At 35.0% G+C, this 13,785-nt stretch overlaps 1 protein-coding gene across 3 annotated transcripts in view; it reads left to right on the top strand.

Moving 5' to 3' along the window:
• LOC145242985 (protocadherin beta-16-like) overlaps window positions 1-13,785 on the top strand; it is a 470,505-nt gene that overhangs the window by 340,617 nt on the left and 116,103 nt on the right. The gene's annotated exons all lie outside the window — the stretch shown is intronic.

The following is a 13,785-nucleotide window of genomic DNA, read 5'->3' as shown; positions in this document are numbered from 1 at the left end:
AATTTAGATATATAATAAGCTCGATAGTTAAATGTCCTAGAGCTAATTCAATATTAAGTAATGTGATTGATAATTTAAAATTTAAAAATCAAATTATAATTAAATTAAAAATCCGTTTCATAAGAAGGAACAACAACAAAATCATGATTTTGTTGTTGTTCCTTCTTATGAAACGGATTTTTAATTTAATTATAATTTGATGATTTTGTTGTTGTTCCTTCTTATGAAACGGATTTTTAATTTAATTATAATTTGATTTTTAAATTTTAAATTATCAATCACGTTATTTAATATATATATATATATATATATATATATATATATATATATATATATATATATATATATATATATATATATATATATATGAAATATTTCGAATCCAAAGATCATGGTGTTTTATTGTTAATATAGTGTGTCTTACACGTGTTTTGTTGAATGATGGAAATTCATCAAACAACCAATCAGAAATAGATTTATGTTCATAGAGGAAAAAACACAATTGGAGATTCTTTTTTTGTCTTGCCTTAAAAATGGATAAATGTTGGTAAAAGAAAATGAAAATCTTTAATAATCATAAAAGTAAAAAGATCTTACTTATTATAGAATATATATATATATATATATATATATATATATATATATATATATATATATATATATATATATATATATATATGTTATTTATATACAACTAATTCTTATTTTTCACATCTGACGGAACCTCCTGATGTTAACTTCCTGTGACGAAGTTGACCTGATATTTTCATTGCCAACTTTGCTTTCGTATAAGCTGTATCGCCTGAAATGTTCTCTAGATACTAGTAGCTAGCTGACCGAAACATGCTCATGACTGTGTAGCAACCTATTACTGCTTATGTAAAAACAAATAACGAGTATATATATATATATATATTCTGTTGATTTATTATATTGAAACTAATATATATTAGTGAATTGAAAAGTTTTCAAAATAATAGGATTCGGTTGCCATCAGCTAGAATCGAAACCAAAGCATAATGTTCCAACTTAAGTCGTTAAGTTTAAAACGTTTGCTAGTAATGACGTCATGATGTTAAAATTTAAGACGGCGACAAATTCTGAGTTTTAGTATAATAATAGATATTGACGAGCGAATAGACGAACAAAATCTTTATTTATATATAAGATTTTTTTAATATTTTATTTTGTACATTTACAGATATCTTTTTTTATTTTTTTTATTATATGTGTTTGCTGATTTTTTTGTTTTTCTTTGTTTTTTTTGGTTTTTTTTTTTACTTGTAGAAATATTATAAAATTGTTAAATTGCTAAAATACCTGCTTGGAATGTATCGGGTTGCATGGGTCAAAGTGAATGAGATTCAGGAATTCTTTTCAGATATGGATCTATGAAAAGAGGTTTCAATCTTGAGCCAAGGAAAAAAATCTGCAATCAAAGCTTTCTAGAGCGTTTTTTTTTTCAGAACACTTGAACCAAGATTGTTAACGCCATTGTCCAAGTTATAAAAATGCCTATTTATTTATCATTTTTTTTTATTTCCAATCATTTCGATCAATTTACCCACCTCAATAGCTAATAACGATTAATTATATATAAAAAAAAAAATGACTTAAACAAAAAATGTTTCTCAAGGAAAATAGTCTTACAAAATGATTGCAGTTTATTTTAACGCAATCAGCGGTAAAATAAAGATGATTGTTTTTGTCACGTGATCATCTTATCATTTAAGTCCCCGCTCTCCTTCTTCGCCCGAATTCAAACGAGCGCGGATTTTGTAATATTTGGGAAATTTCACATCCTATTTTTAAAACATTTTTACATTTTTTTTTTGTAAATAATTTTATAATGCCCCTTCACACACAACTGTGCATGCTATATGAGTATCTGTAATTATGGAGATGTAGTTCTGTTGAAATAGTTATCCAATGACTATCTGTAACTGAAACTACGTCATATTTGTACTAGATGCTAGAAGCATACATAACACTCTCCACTACTTAAAAATGAAATGTTTGGAAAGTTTTGGCGAAATACGTGATAATAAAATAAAGCCACTAAAATTTTTGGAAAACAATCCACTATTTTTTTAAAATCATTATTTAAGAAATTTTATTATTTAATTCGCCGGACTTCGTGAGTTGAAAGATGCACATCCGGGGGACGACACATAATCTAACGATTATTATTATTATTATCATCGTTTCTTTCTGTCCAGAAAATATGTAACAAGACGAAATATAGTTTTAGGATGAAAACATTATGGTAGAAAAATCTGGCCTGAAAGATTGGGGACCATTTAAGAATATTAAGGTAGAAATATTAAAACAAAAAAGAATGTTAGCATATAAACAATGGAGATGATTTAAGTGACGGCATCAGGTGATCATAATGTTACGTGAGTTAATGACGTAACGAGATAAATTGGTAATACACGCAATCAGTTTAGTTAGAGTTTGGAGTTAGACGGGAAAAGTCGGACAAGTTAACACGAAAGATATAATCTCCAGGTTTTGGAAGATGGAAGAACGTGATTTTAGCATAATGCAGGAAATTACGACATATTGCAGCTCCGATGGAAAGTTAAGAATAAAATTATATCAAATATATAACCTATTGTTGTTTAGTTTCTTTTGGAGGTAGATGAAATTGAATAATGAGGAAAGACGAAAGCACAACGGAGAGAGATATGTTCTTTGTTTGTGCGCTACACAGACTGCATATTTATTTCTTTATTACTTGGGAGGGGGGTCATCACAGGCTACGCGAGGATAAGGGTTAGTGAAGTAATCATTAATGATGTTAAATGGGTGGAATTTGATTACTTATGTGGATGACTTAACAGGAACTTGCTTACATTAGATTTGAATGCCACCATGTTGTATTTAGCCGGGAAGGATGCCAGCAGAACAGGGTTCCAAGGGCAGGCAGTTCTGGGAAAGAAGCTTTGGTCATGAAATCTGTGTTTACATTTAGCTACAAATTGAGAGTGGGTAAAATCATATATAGTGTTTTTTTTTTTGGTTTTTTTACATGGTTGTCACCACTTATCAAGGCCCGGAATCCACTCAGGGATAAGGGTTATTGCGTGTACAGTAATCAATGGGATAGTATCGTAGTAATCGTTGGTACTGGAGATTTGATAGTGTCCTATTTAAGGGGGCGGTTCATCAGGAATTTGTTTATGTTGAACTTGAGGACATCCAACTTGTAGTCAGGTGAGAAACAAACAAACAGAAGAGAGTTCCACAGGCGTGCACTTCTAAGAAAGAAGCTTTGTTCATGGAATCTACATTTTGATTTAGGCACAGATAAAGAGTAGGGGAAATTATTGACAGTGGTTTCAGCTAGACGGATGTTTATCGTGAAAGATTGGCAAGGCGGGACTAGAGATTGGAACTCAGATGAGCACTTGCCATGGAAATAACGATAAAACAAAGACAGGCTCACAATGTCTCTTCTGTGGGAGAGAGGTTGCAGGGAAGAGAAAAGAGTATCCACCACTAAGCCACAAAGTCTATTTTGTACTCTGTCAAGGCAGGATAGGGGGCTGTTTTTAGCAGCTCCTGCCCAGATGTGGCAGCAATACTCCATCCTTGGATGTACTTGGCTTTTATATAGATAGAGAATTGCATCAGCTGTGAGATATCTTCTGGAGTGGTAGAAGGATCCCAGCATTTTCCCAGCGACCTTGGCAACAGACTTGATGTACGTGTTCCATTTCAGATCAGGAGTAAAGGTCAGGAGTGATTGTAGTTAGTTGAGTATTTTTTGAGAAAGTTTTGCAAGTGGGAACAGAATAGCACTTACCATGAAAATAGCGACAGAGAAGAGACAGGCTTACAACATCTCTTCTGTGGGAAAGAGGTCGTAGCGAAGAAAAAAAAGGCATCACCTACTAGGTTTCAAAGCCTATTTTGAACTTTATCAAGGCAAGATAGGGCGTGCCGAGCAGCTCCTGACCAGATGTGGCAACAGTATTCCATTGTAGGGCGCACCTGGCTCTTGTACAGATAGAGGATCACATCGGCAGTGGGATATTTACTGGAGCGGTAGAATGATCCAACCATCTTTCCAGCGATGTTGGCAACTGATTTGATATATGTGTTCCATTTCAGATTAGGAGTGAAAGTCAGTCCCAGAAGCTTGTCAAGACATGGAGCTTCCACAAGATGAGAGCCATTCATTTCAATTGAGGTGTGATGGGGATCAGAGCGATTATGATGAAAAGAGAGAAGCTTGGTTTTTCATACATTGGTATTAACCAATCACCTTTTTCCCCATTTCACCACGTTCTCAAGATCAGAAGAGAGAGAATCAGAAAGATCTTTGTCATTGCTGATCTTTGAAGTGTTGCCATAGATTGTCGTGTCATGTCATGTCGTGTCAATGAATTGTTTTATTATATGTGAAACATCCACGCACATATACAACAATAGAAGAATATTTGGCGCTTCTACACTATTGGGACAAAATTTTGTAGTCACTAAATGGAATTTTCAGATAAAAAAAAACAATGGTTTCTACTGATTTTTTGTCAATTCTAGTAAGTTACAATGTTAGCTTCCAAATTATGCAGTCAAAATTACCTGAATATTACTGAATTATTTAAACAAAACAACTTTAATCATTTTAGAAGGTGCAAAATTGCGGTCATTTTGGGTGCCAGTCTATAAATGGTCCACAAGTAATCTTTTTTACTATAAAAATCTGAAAAAAATCTTTATAATGTACGTACTTGTCTCTGCATGTCATATTCCAAAAATCACGTAAATCGATCAAGTAGTTTTTTTTTATTTAAGAAAATCAAATATTATGAGACATTTTATCAAAGAAAAACTTCACGCCATCTTGTTTTTGAATGATACACTGCTAGCGACACCTGTTGGGAATGTTTGGAATATAAGATCGGCAAGGGGTAGACAATCGACTGTCCACGCTATAGAAAAAAACTTTGATAATTAAGACATTTATAAGTTTTTGAGGATGTTGAAAACGAAAATAACGTTTAAAATTCCAGCAAACGAGTAGTTTCCAAGATATGAAGAAATGTTAGTTTAAAGAAAGTGCGGGATCACTTTTCTATAATAATTTAACGTATAATGATCACCCACTTTATGGCCACCACTAGTGTAAAACTTGAATTTACGCCGCTGAAATACACATTTGCCGAATTTTTGTTGGAGGAGCGTCAATGTGTGGGTGCTCAATTTACGTAAAATTCTTCATATCCTGGAAACTACTCGTTTGCTGGAATTTTAAACGTTATTTTAATTTTCAACATCCTCAAAAACTTATAAATGTCTTAATTTTCCAAGTTTTTTTTCTATAGCGTGGACAGTCGATTGTCTGCCCCTTGCCGATCTTATATTCCAAACATTCCCAATAGGTGTCGCTAGCAGTGTATCATTCAAAAACAAGATGGTGTAAAGTTTTTCTTCAATAAAATATCTCATAATATTTGATTTTCTTAAATAAAAAAAAACTACTTGATCGATTTACGTAATTTTTGGAATATGACATTTTCATGCAGTGACAAGTACGTACATTATAAAGATTTTTTTTCGGATTTTTATAGTAAAAAAGATTACTTGTGGACCATTTATAGACTTGCATCTCATTTTGTTTAAATCGAAACGGAAAATTACCTCTCTTTTGAAAACTAAATATTATGAAAACAAATCTTAGAAGTGATGATGATTAATGGGTACTTCAGTTATTACATTCTAGCAGGGAGACTCGACGGTGCCTGGGTTGAATAATGATCAAAGAATTTTCCACACGATCAATACTTTTATTATCATCGAAATTAGTGAAATCGATCATTTTTCAACCAAATTGATTGATTGCTTGCTCTAATCAGGGACCCACCGTGGTGCACTGAGAGGAAGCACACATGGCACCACATAGTTACTTAGTTCACAATACATTGTAGTCTACATTGCACTGTAAAGAACTACTGTAGATTTTATTTAATTATTTTTATATAATGGCTTGAATTAAGGTTTAAAATGCAAAAGTCGAGTATCCTAGTTCAGTTGTGCTCTAAACAGAAATATTCATCGTGAACGCGCCCCTGTCTTCTCAAAGAACCTACTGTTGATTTTATAAACTTTTTATGTAAAGTCAAGTATTATGATTCAGTTGTGCTCTAAACAGAATCATTCAGTCCAAATGCGCCCCTGTCATATCAAAGAACCTAATGTTGATTTTATACGCTGTGCCCTTCTGCTTATGCGATGATAAAACTTGTCAAATGCATTAATTTATTTTTATTTCGGACTATTAGTCTCATCTTTATTAGTTGTTGTTTATTTTTTATCTTTTTTATTGGTTTGTTTATTCACAACATTTTGGCCAACTATTCCTCTGGCCTTCGTCAGGTGGTAACCGCGACGGATAGAAACTTCGAATCTCCTAACTGCATTCTCAGCCATCACTGCCATCCGTAGTTGTTGTCGTCCCACCACATTTTTGACCAATTAACCTCTGGCACGCTTTGGGTGGGATTGAAACCGCTATCTTCAGACAATACTCATCTGGAACCGTAGAGATTCAACGTCTCTATCAACTGCGCCACGGGCCCTGAAGGGCGATCAAGGTTGGATTCTTTGATCTTATAAATCCACGTTTATTTATTATCTGATCTTTCATAGTCGGGTCCGTACCGATTGGTATATATATATGTTATTCCGATATAGTCCAAAATAAAAATAAATTAATATATAATGCTCATCTCAAAAAATGAATTCCAAGTAGGGAATAATATATATATATACCAATCGGTACGGACCCGACTATGGAAGATCAGATAATAAATAAACGTGGATTTATAAAGTCAAAGAATCCAACCTTGATCGCCCTTCGGGGCCCGTGGCACAGTTGATAGAGACGTTGAATCTCTACGGTTCCAGATGGGCATTGTCTGAAGATAGCGGTTTCATCCCACCCAAAGCATGCCAGAGGTTAATTGGTCAAAATGTGGTGAGATGACAACAACTACGGATGACAGTGATTGCTGAAAATGCAATTAGGAGATTCGAAGTTCCTATCTGTCGCGGTTACCATCTGATGAAGGCCAGAGGAATAGTTGGCCGAAACGTTGTGAATAAACAAACCAATAAAAAAGATTAAAAAAAAAAAAAACAACTAATAAAGATGAGACTAATAGTCCGAAATAAAAATAAATTAATATATAATGCTCATCTCAAAAAAATAAATTCCAATTAAGGAATAATATATATATATTTTCAAATGCACTCGTGATATTAGGCTGTATAAGGGTGTTAACTTTGATCCAAATCAGATTGTTACTCCTTTGATCAGATTGTTTTTGATTATCGATACTTATATTGGGGCATTCTAATACAAAAGCTATCCAAGAACATTTCCAAATACAAAGTACATTTGTGTAAAATTAAAAAAATGTTGGCTCAGTCGTTTTGGAGTCTATAGGAAACGAACACACACAGACACAATGCTTTCTATATATAAGTAGAGATTATTATGGCCATGTTGAAAGAATGGATAAGAGTTCTTGTGTTTCGAACAGTTTTCAGAGGAAGGTCATGGTATCCATGGAAGGAAGTGATAAAAACGTTCCTTTCATTCGTTTTTTTTTTTGGGGGGGGGGGGTGTCGCTTGAGACTAGCCATGAAGCCACGATATGAGGAGCTAAAAAGTAATGAAGATAAGTATCGCAAAGATCTTAGCCTTAAAAAGACCAAGGAAATAAGTAGGAGGGAAAGAATTGACGAGTTTCACAACCTACAGTTTTCACAACCTACAGTTTTGAGAAAAGAAATATTTAGAAGTTGTACTATAATTGAGGGTGAAAAAAGATCAAGACCTGTCCAGAGATTAATTGGTTTGAAAGTCAATTTGTAAAAATCGCCCAACAAATGCCAGCATTTAAAATGAACGGTTAAACCCAATATGACGATGATATGGTACCTATTATATGTGTCGCATTCACAACCAATCCCATTTAACTATTCAGAGAGAATCGTATGGTTGCACAGCTACTGTTGTTTTAACATTTTTGAAGCCCTGCGCTCTAAAGCCAATAGAGTTTAGGCCATTTATGAAATCCCCCCCTCCACAGTTGGCTGCGGTATGGAGGTTCATCCTCCCAAGCTTTGCCTTCTCTCTGTGAGAGGAGGTTAGTCTATTGCTAATTGGCTTAGGTACATCTATTGGGGAATGCCGATGAGGATGCCCAGGCATTTTTTTTTTTTTTTTTGCAGGAGAGAGTGTTCTTCATCGGTGGCACTGGCTCTTCAATCCCACTTTCTGACCCTTGTGTCATATCTTCCAGCCGTGGAAAGGAGATAAATAAATTGCCTTTTTTACAGGGTATAAATACCCTGAATTGAAAATGTATCTTTTTATAAAGATACCTAGATACATGTGATAATACTGTTATTGATGACTTTTTTCGATGTTTTTATTTTTTGAGGGATTTAGAAATGTAAAAAAAAATGGCTAGCTACTAAGAAAATAGAATCAATAATAACTATTACGATGAAAAATGTCAAAAACTGTTTTATTATTGTGAAAATAGATAAAATCAATCTTTCTCACAATATGAGTGACGGTAAAAAATTATTTCCCTAATAAAACAAACAAAAAAAAAATCAACCTCCAAAAAATATCTTCAAAAGAAGATGAGGCAATCGATAATAGCCAAAGCATCTTTGCAACCAACCTTCTGGTGAGGATTTGTGAGGGCAGGAGGGCAAGAACAGAGGCGAGCGAGAGAGGGGTCGGAAGAGAAAGAAAGAAAGAGAGCAAGGTTAAGAAGAGAGAGAGAGGAAGAAAGAGATAGGTAGTTCCCCCAAAAAGATAGATTGAAAAAGGGGCCCGAGTGCCCGGGGCTATTCATTCATCACTTACTTCACTCTATTCCGCCCGTGTCTTCTCTTCCTATCTCCTCCCCTTTCTCTCTCTCTCTCTCTTTCTCTCTCTCTAACACACACACACACACACACACACACACACACACACACACACACACACACACCTTTCCCCCTCTCTTTCTCCCAAATTCTTTTTACTGTATCTCTGAGACGCAATGAAGTGTGCCTTGGGTCTCAAAGACATCAAACTGAAAAAAAAAAAAAAAATAGAGCACAACAATGCCGGGGGTTCACAGTGCCCCCCCCCTTCTCTTCCACCAATGTTAATAACAACGCGGACACGGAGGAAAAAGGCTTCTCTTTTTTTTTTTTTTTAGGATAAACATCTACCACCAAATAAATAACGATACCATTCTAGCAAAACACGCACAATGGCAGCCTTCCTTTCATGATATTTACGAAGCAACTTATATTAGAAAAAGAGAACAGATTGGCTGCCTTCAACTTGCCTGGTTGCAAGCAGAATCTCGAATGGAAAACTGTCTTTGTTTGTTGTTATTGAAATGCAAAGAGACACTTGACGTACTCGTGACCCGTTGGGTCACAACCTCTATCGTTATTTATTCTACTTTGATATCATTTGAAAATAATTCATACAGTTGCATACATAGAAAAAACAGCTATTAAGCCTAACATAGTCATACGAAGGAGAAAGAAGCAACCTTAGTAAAAGTCAGTGTCCCCAGTGATGCTGGGATAAACCGAACTAAGAGGGGAAAATATAACGAAATACCAAGGAAAATAATTCCTCCAGTTCAATGGATTAAATAAAACTTCTAATTTAAACATGGTCGTCTTCAAGTCCAATGTAAACAACTTCTTGTGTAGTCGCCCCCCCCCACAAATAATCAATTTCTACTCCATTTCCACCATTAGCTATTAATATGCTGTTGTATCCCAGTGACTACTCTTTAATCTTTATCCTCGAGTGGCTTTCGGGTCTTGATAAGTGGTGACACCTATGTAAAAAAAAAGAAGTTTAAATGGTTGTCTTCAAGTCTAATGTAAACAAGTTCATGTTGAGCCGTCCTCTTAAATAATCAAATTCTGGCCAATTTCCACCACTAACGATCACTTAGCTGTTATCCCAGTGACCACTGTACACTCATTAGTCCTTATCCTTTTGTAGCCTTTGAGCCTTGATAAGTGACGAATCTCTGGTAAATAAAAAAACTTCAAAAGAGAAATTTATGCGGGAGACGATGGTTTTATAACAACAGAACATATTTTATCTCCCCCACCTCCACCCCTGAATCAAGTGTTAAAATAATGTAGTTATTCATCTTCCTCCAATATCGAGATGATGTGACACAAGAGTCAGAAAGTGTAATTTGAAAAATTAGCACCCGAAAGGAAGAGCCCTGGCCTACAAAACTTGTCTGGCCAGTCGGTATTCTTGGTAAGAGCACCTCAGGCAATAAACTAACCTCCTCTTAAAGCGAGAAGGCAAAGCTTGGAAGGGTGGGCACAAGACTATAACGACAATAGTTGGGTTAAACCGACTTTCTCCAAAAGAGGGAGTTTCATGGGAGTATGAAATTCACAAGCAGTCCCCTATCGCCTATATACCCGCATTAGTAGAGATGAGGTTAGGCTTTTGCAGCTCTTGCAGGGTGGTTCGATGTTCTTCTAAATACAGCACCTGGAATTTCCAAATTGGTCACCCATCTGATACTGACCAGGCTTAAAGTTTCTTAACTTCAGTGAGCTAATGAGAACCGGTATGTCTACGTGATTATGTCAGGGCAATATCTCAGTCAACAGGGAACACGTACACGTCAACACTCGGGATTCACACGTATGTGAACAGTCGCAAGGAAACAAAGACAAAGAAAAGAATTTGGCATTCTTTGTTTCCGGTTGATAAACAGACATTTATTTACAGGTACTTCTAGGATAAAGCATTGTCTCTTATTCAAGGTCCTGGATATGACCTTAAACTATATCCGATGATGAGGCCCCAGCTTGCGGGCTTTGGGGAGTGTGGAGCCACCCTTTAATTGCCATTGCTCCCAGGTCCACTTTGACCCAGAGTGGTAGTACCTGTTAGGGTCCCAACTATGGGTGTAATAGAAATAGAATTGAAAAAAAACAAATAACTTGAAAAGGGTTGATATGCTGTAAAGCAAAAATAATCAACCAACCAACCAACCAACCAATCAACAAATCAACCAACCAACCAATCAACCAATCAACAAATCAACCAACCAACCAATCAATCAACCTCTTATTCAAAAGTCTTCTCTACTCTAATGTGCTAAATAAGACTCTGCCGTGTCAAACACATGGTACACTGTCTTTGTCCGGCCATGTTTAGAACACGGTTTTCCCTGTCACTCTCGACCCACATATCTAACAGTCTATTTCTGTCCTTCTCAGGGTAATTTTTTCTTTCCTTCTTCCTTGCTGTGACGTCACTTCGCATATGGCTTGATTATTTGGACATGTTGGCTGTCGTACAGCTGCTAATGCTGCTGCTGCTGTTTCCATGCATGCGTCTGCACTCTGTTACACAATGACCTAGACTCTGTTGGCTATGGTGACCGGAAAAAAAATTGAAATCGTGTCATGAACTAACTTGAGCAGTAAAACACTGTGCAATAAATAATACGTCTAAAAGAAATGATAGTATAATTAAATGTCATTAAAATATATCGCAAAACTATTTTAGCGAAACAGACGTTAATTAACTCGTATTTAGTATAATATATATATTTGTTTTCAAGTCCAAACTATAAAATATTTTTAATATTTATGGTAATATTTATTTTAGTTTATAATGGACTCTTCCAGTCTTTTTACTGCTAATAAATACAGAAAGAAAGACGATAAAGGGTAACAGAAGCGAAAGTTATAGAAACTGTATAAAATGTCTAAATAATATCTAGTGAGAGGGGATGAGAGTATTAGATAGAAACTTAGAAAGAGATTTTTTTTTTACTTGGGAGCCACCACTTATCAAGGCCGGAAGGCGCATCGAGGATAATAGTTAATGAATGTAAGATGATAGTGTAGAAAGCGTTAATAGTGCAGATTGGGTAGAATGTGATTATTTATGGGGACGGCTCTACAAGAACTTGTTTACATTGGATTTGAAGGATACCATGTTGTATTCAACCAGGAAGCAGGCCAGCAGAACAGTGTTCCACAAGCAGGAAGTTTTGGGGAAGAAGTTTTATTCATGGAATCTGCGTTTAGATTTAGGCACAGATAGAGTGTGAGAAATTGTATATAGTGGTTGTAGCTAGTGGTTTTTGTGAAAGTTTCGCAAGGAGAAACCATAGACTGGAACTCAGTCGAGCACTTGCTATGAAAATAACGATAAAGCAGAGACAGGCTGACAACGTCTCTTCTGAGAGAAAGAGGTTGCAGGGAAGAAAAAAGGACATCACATGAGAGATTTTGAAGCCGGTTTTGAATATCAAGGCAGGATAGAATGTGCTGATCAGCTCCTGCCCAGATGTGGCAGCAGTATTCCATTTTAGCACATACCTACTTAGGATATCCAGATAGAGGATTGCATGAACAGTGAGATATCTACTGGAGCAGTGGAGTGATTCAACTATTTCTCTAGCAATCTTAGCAACAGACTTGATATACGTGTTCCATTTCAGATCAGGAATGAAGGTCAGTTAGAGAAGCTTGTCAAGACATGAAGCTTCCCCAAGATGAGAGTCGTTCATTTCAATTTCAGATTGGAGTCAGAGCGATTATGCTGAAAGGATAGAAGCTGAGATTTTGATGCATTAAAATTAACCAGCCACATTTTTCCCCATTGCACCACGTTCTCAATATCAGAAAAAAGAGAATCAGAGAGATCTTGGTCATTGTTGGTCTTTGAAGGGTTGCCATAGATTGTGGTGTCGTTTGTCTACGAATGATCTAAGAATGTGATTTAGGAGATTCTTGATGAAGATCAAGAAGAGAGTTGGACCCAGGATGAAACCTTGAGAGACGCCAGCATTGATACTATGAGTTTCTGATTTCTGCCCATCAACGACTACTCTTATAAGCCTATCAGAGAGATAGGTCAATTAGTGAGTCGATTGCAAATTGCAGATAATTACAACAATTAAAATATAATTTTTCAAATATAACTCAATCCCAGTACTAAAGAACATTTTAGCATGTATTTTGTGTGATTAAATTATATAGAGAAATAACTTTGGGAAAATAAATGTTTATTTATTACTCTGTAATATAATAATAGATATTAGTAATACATTGATGGCGTTTTTTTTTCTCCCCGAAAGTCCTTCATAAATTTGTATCATATTATGTGGAATTGTGCCGGCTTCCTCTTTGATCTTTTCTTTTAAATCTAAGAATACGAGGAAGATGTTGGATATTTTTTTGTTGTTGTTTTGCTTTGGGTATCTCTAAAGGAAAAAGTCACATGGGTTTAAACCTGATGACAATGGTGGTCAACCCAATAACAAGATAACGCATGCAATAAATGTTTCATGCAAAGTGGCTTTGTCTTTTGTTCTTGAAATGTAACGAGACATTTGAAAAAGAAAAATGAAAAATAGTTTAAACCACTTTAAAATAAAAGTATTTCAAATTAAATTTTTTTTTATAGTTAAGAATTTTAAATTAATTTTTTTATAATTAAGAACTTTAATTTTTAATTTAATTTCTTTAAATTTAAAATGAAAACATATTTTGTAAAGTAATAAAAAAAAAAGTCGTTTAAATTATTTTCTTTGTAATTTTTTTTTTTACTGATAGAGATATTAATAACAGTTGTTTCATTGTCATTTTTTGACTTGTCAGGTTTGCCTCGGTTCGTTCCGTTTTACTCGAACTTGGTTTTTGATTGCAAGGTCAATACTGCTACTTAATCTACGAAATTTTGGTTGATAG

Source organism: Euprymna scolopes, chromosome 21 (assembly GCF_053919585.1).
Source record: "Euprymna scolopes isolate OS-2025 chromosome 21, ASM5391958v1, whole genome shotgun sequence".
NCBI classification, from domain to species: Eukaryota; Metazoa; Mollusca; class Cephalopoda; order Sepiida; family Sepiolidae; genus Euprymna; species Euprymna scolopes.
Note: the sequence above shows the minus strand (reverse complement) of the source record. Positions and strands in the feature narration are given on the sequence as shown.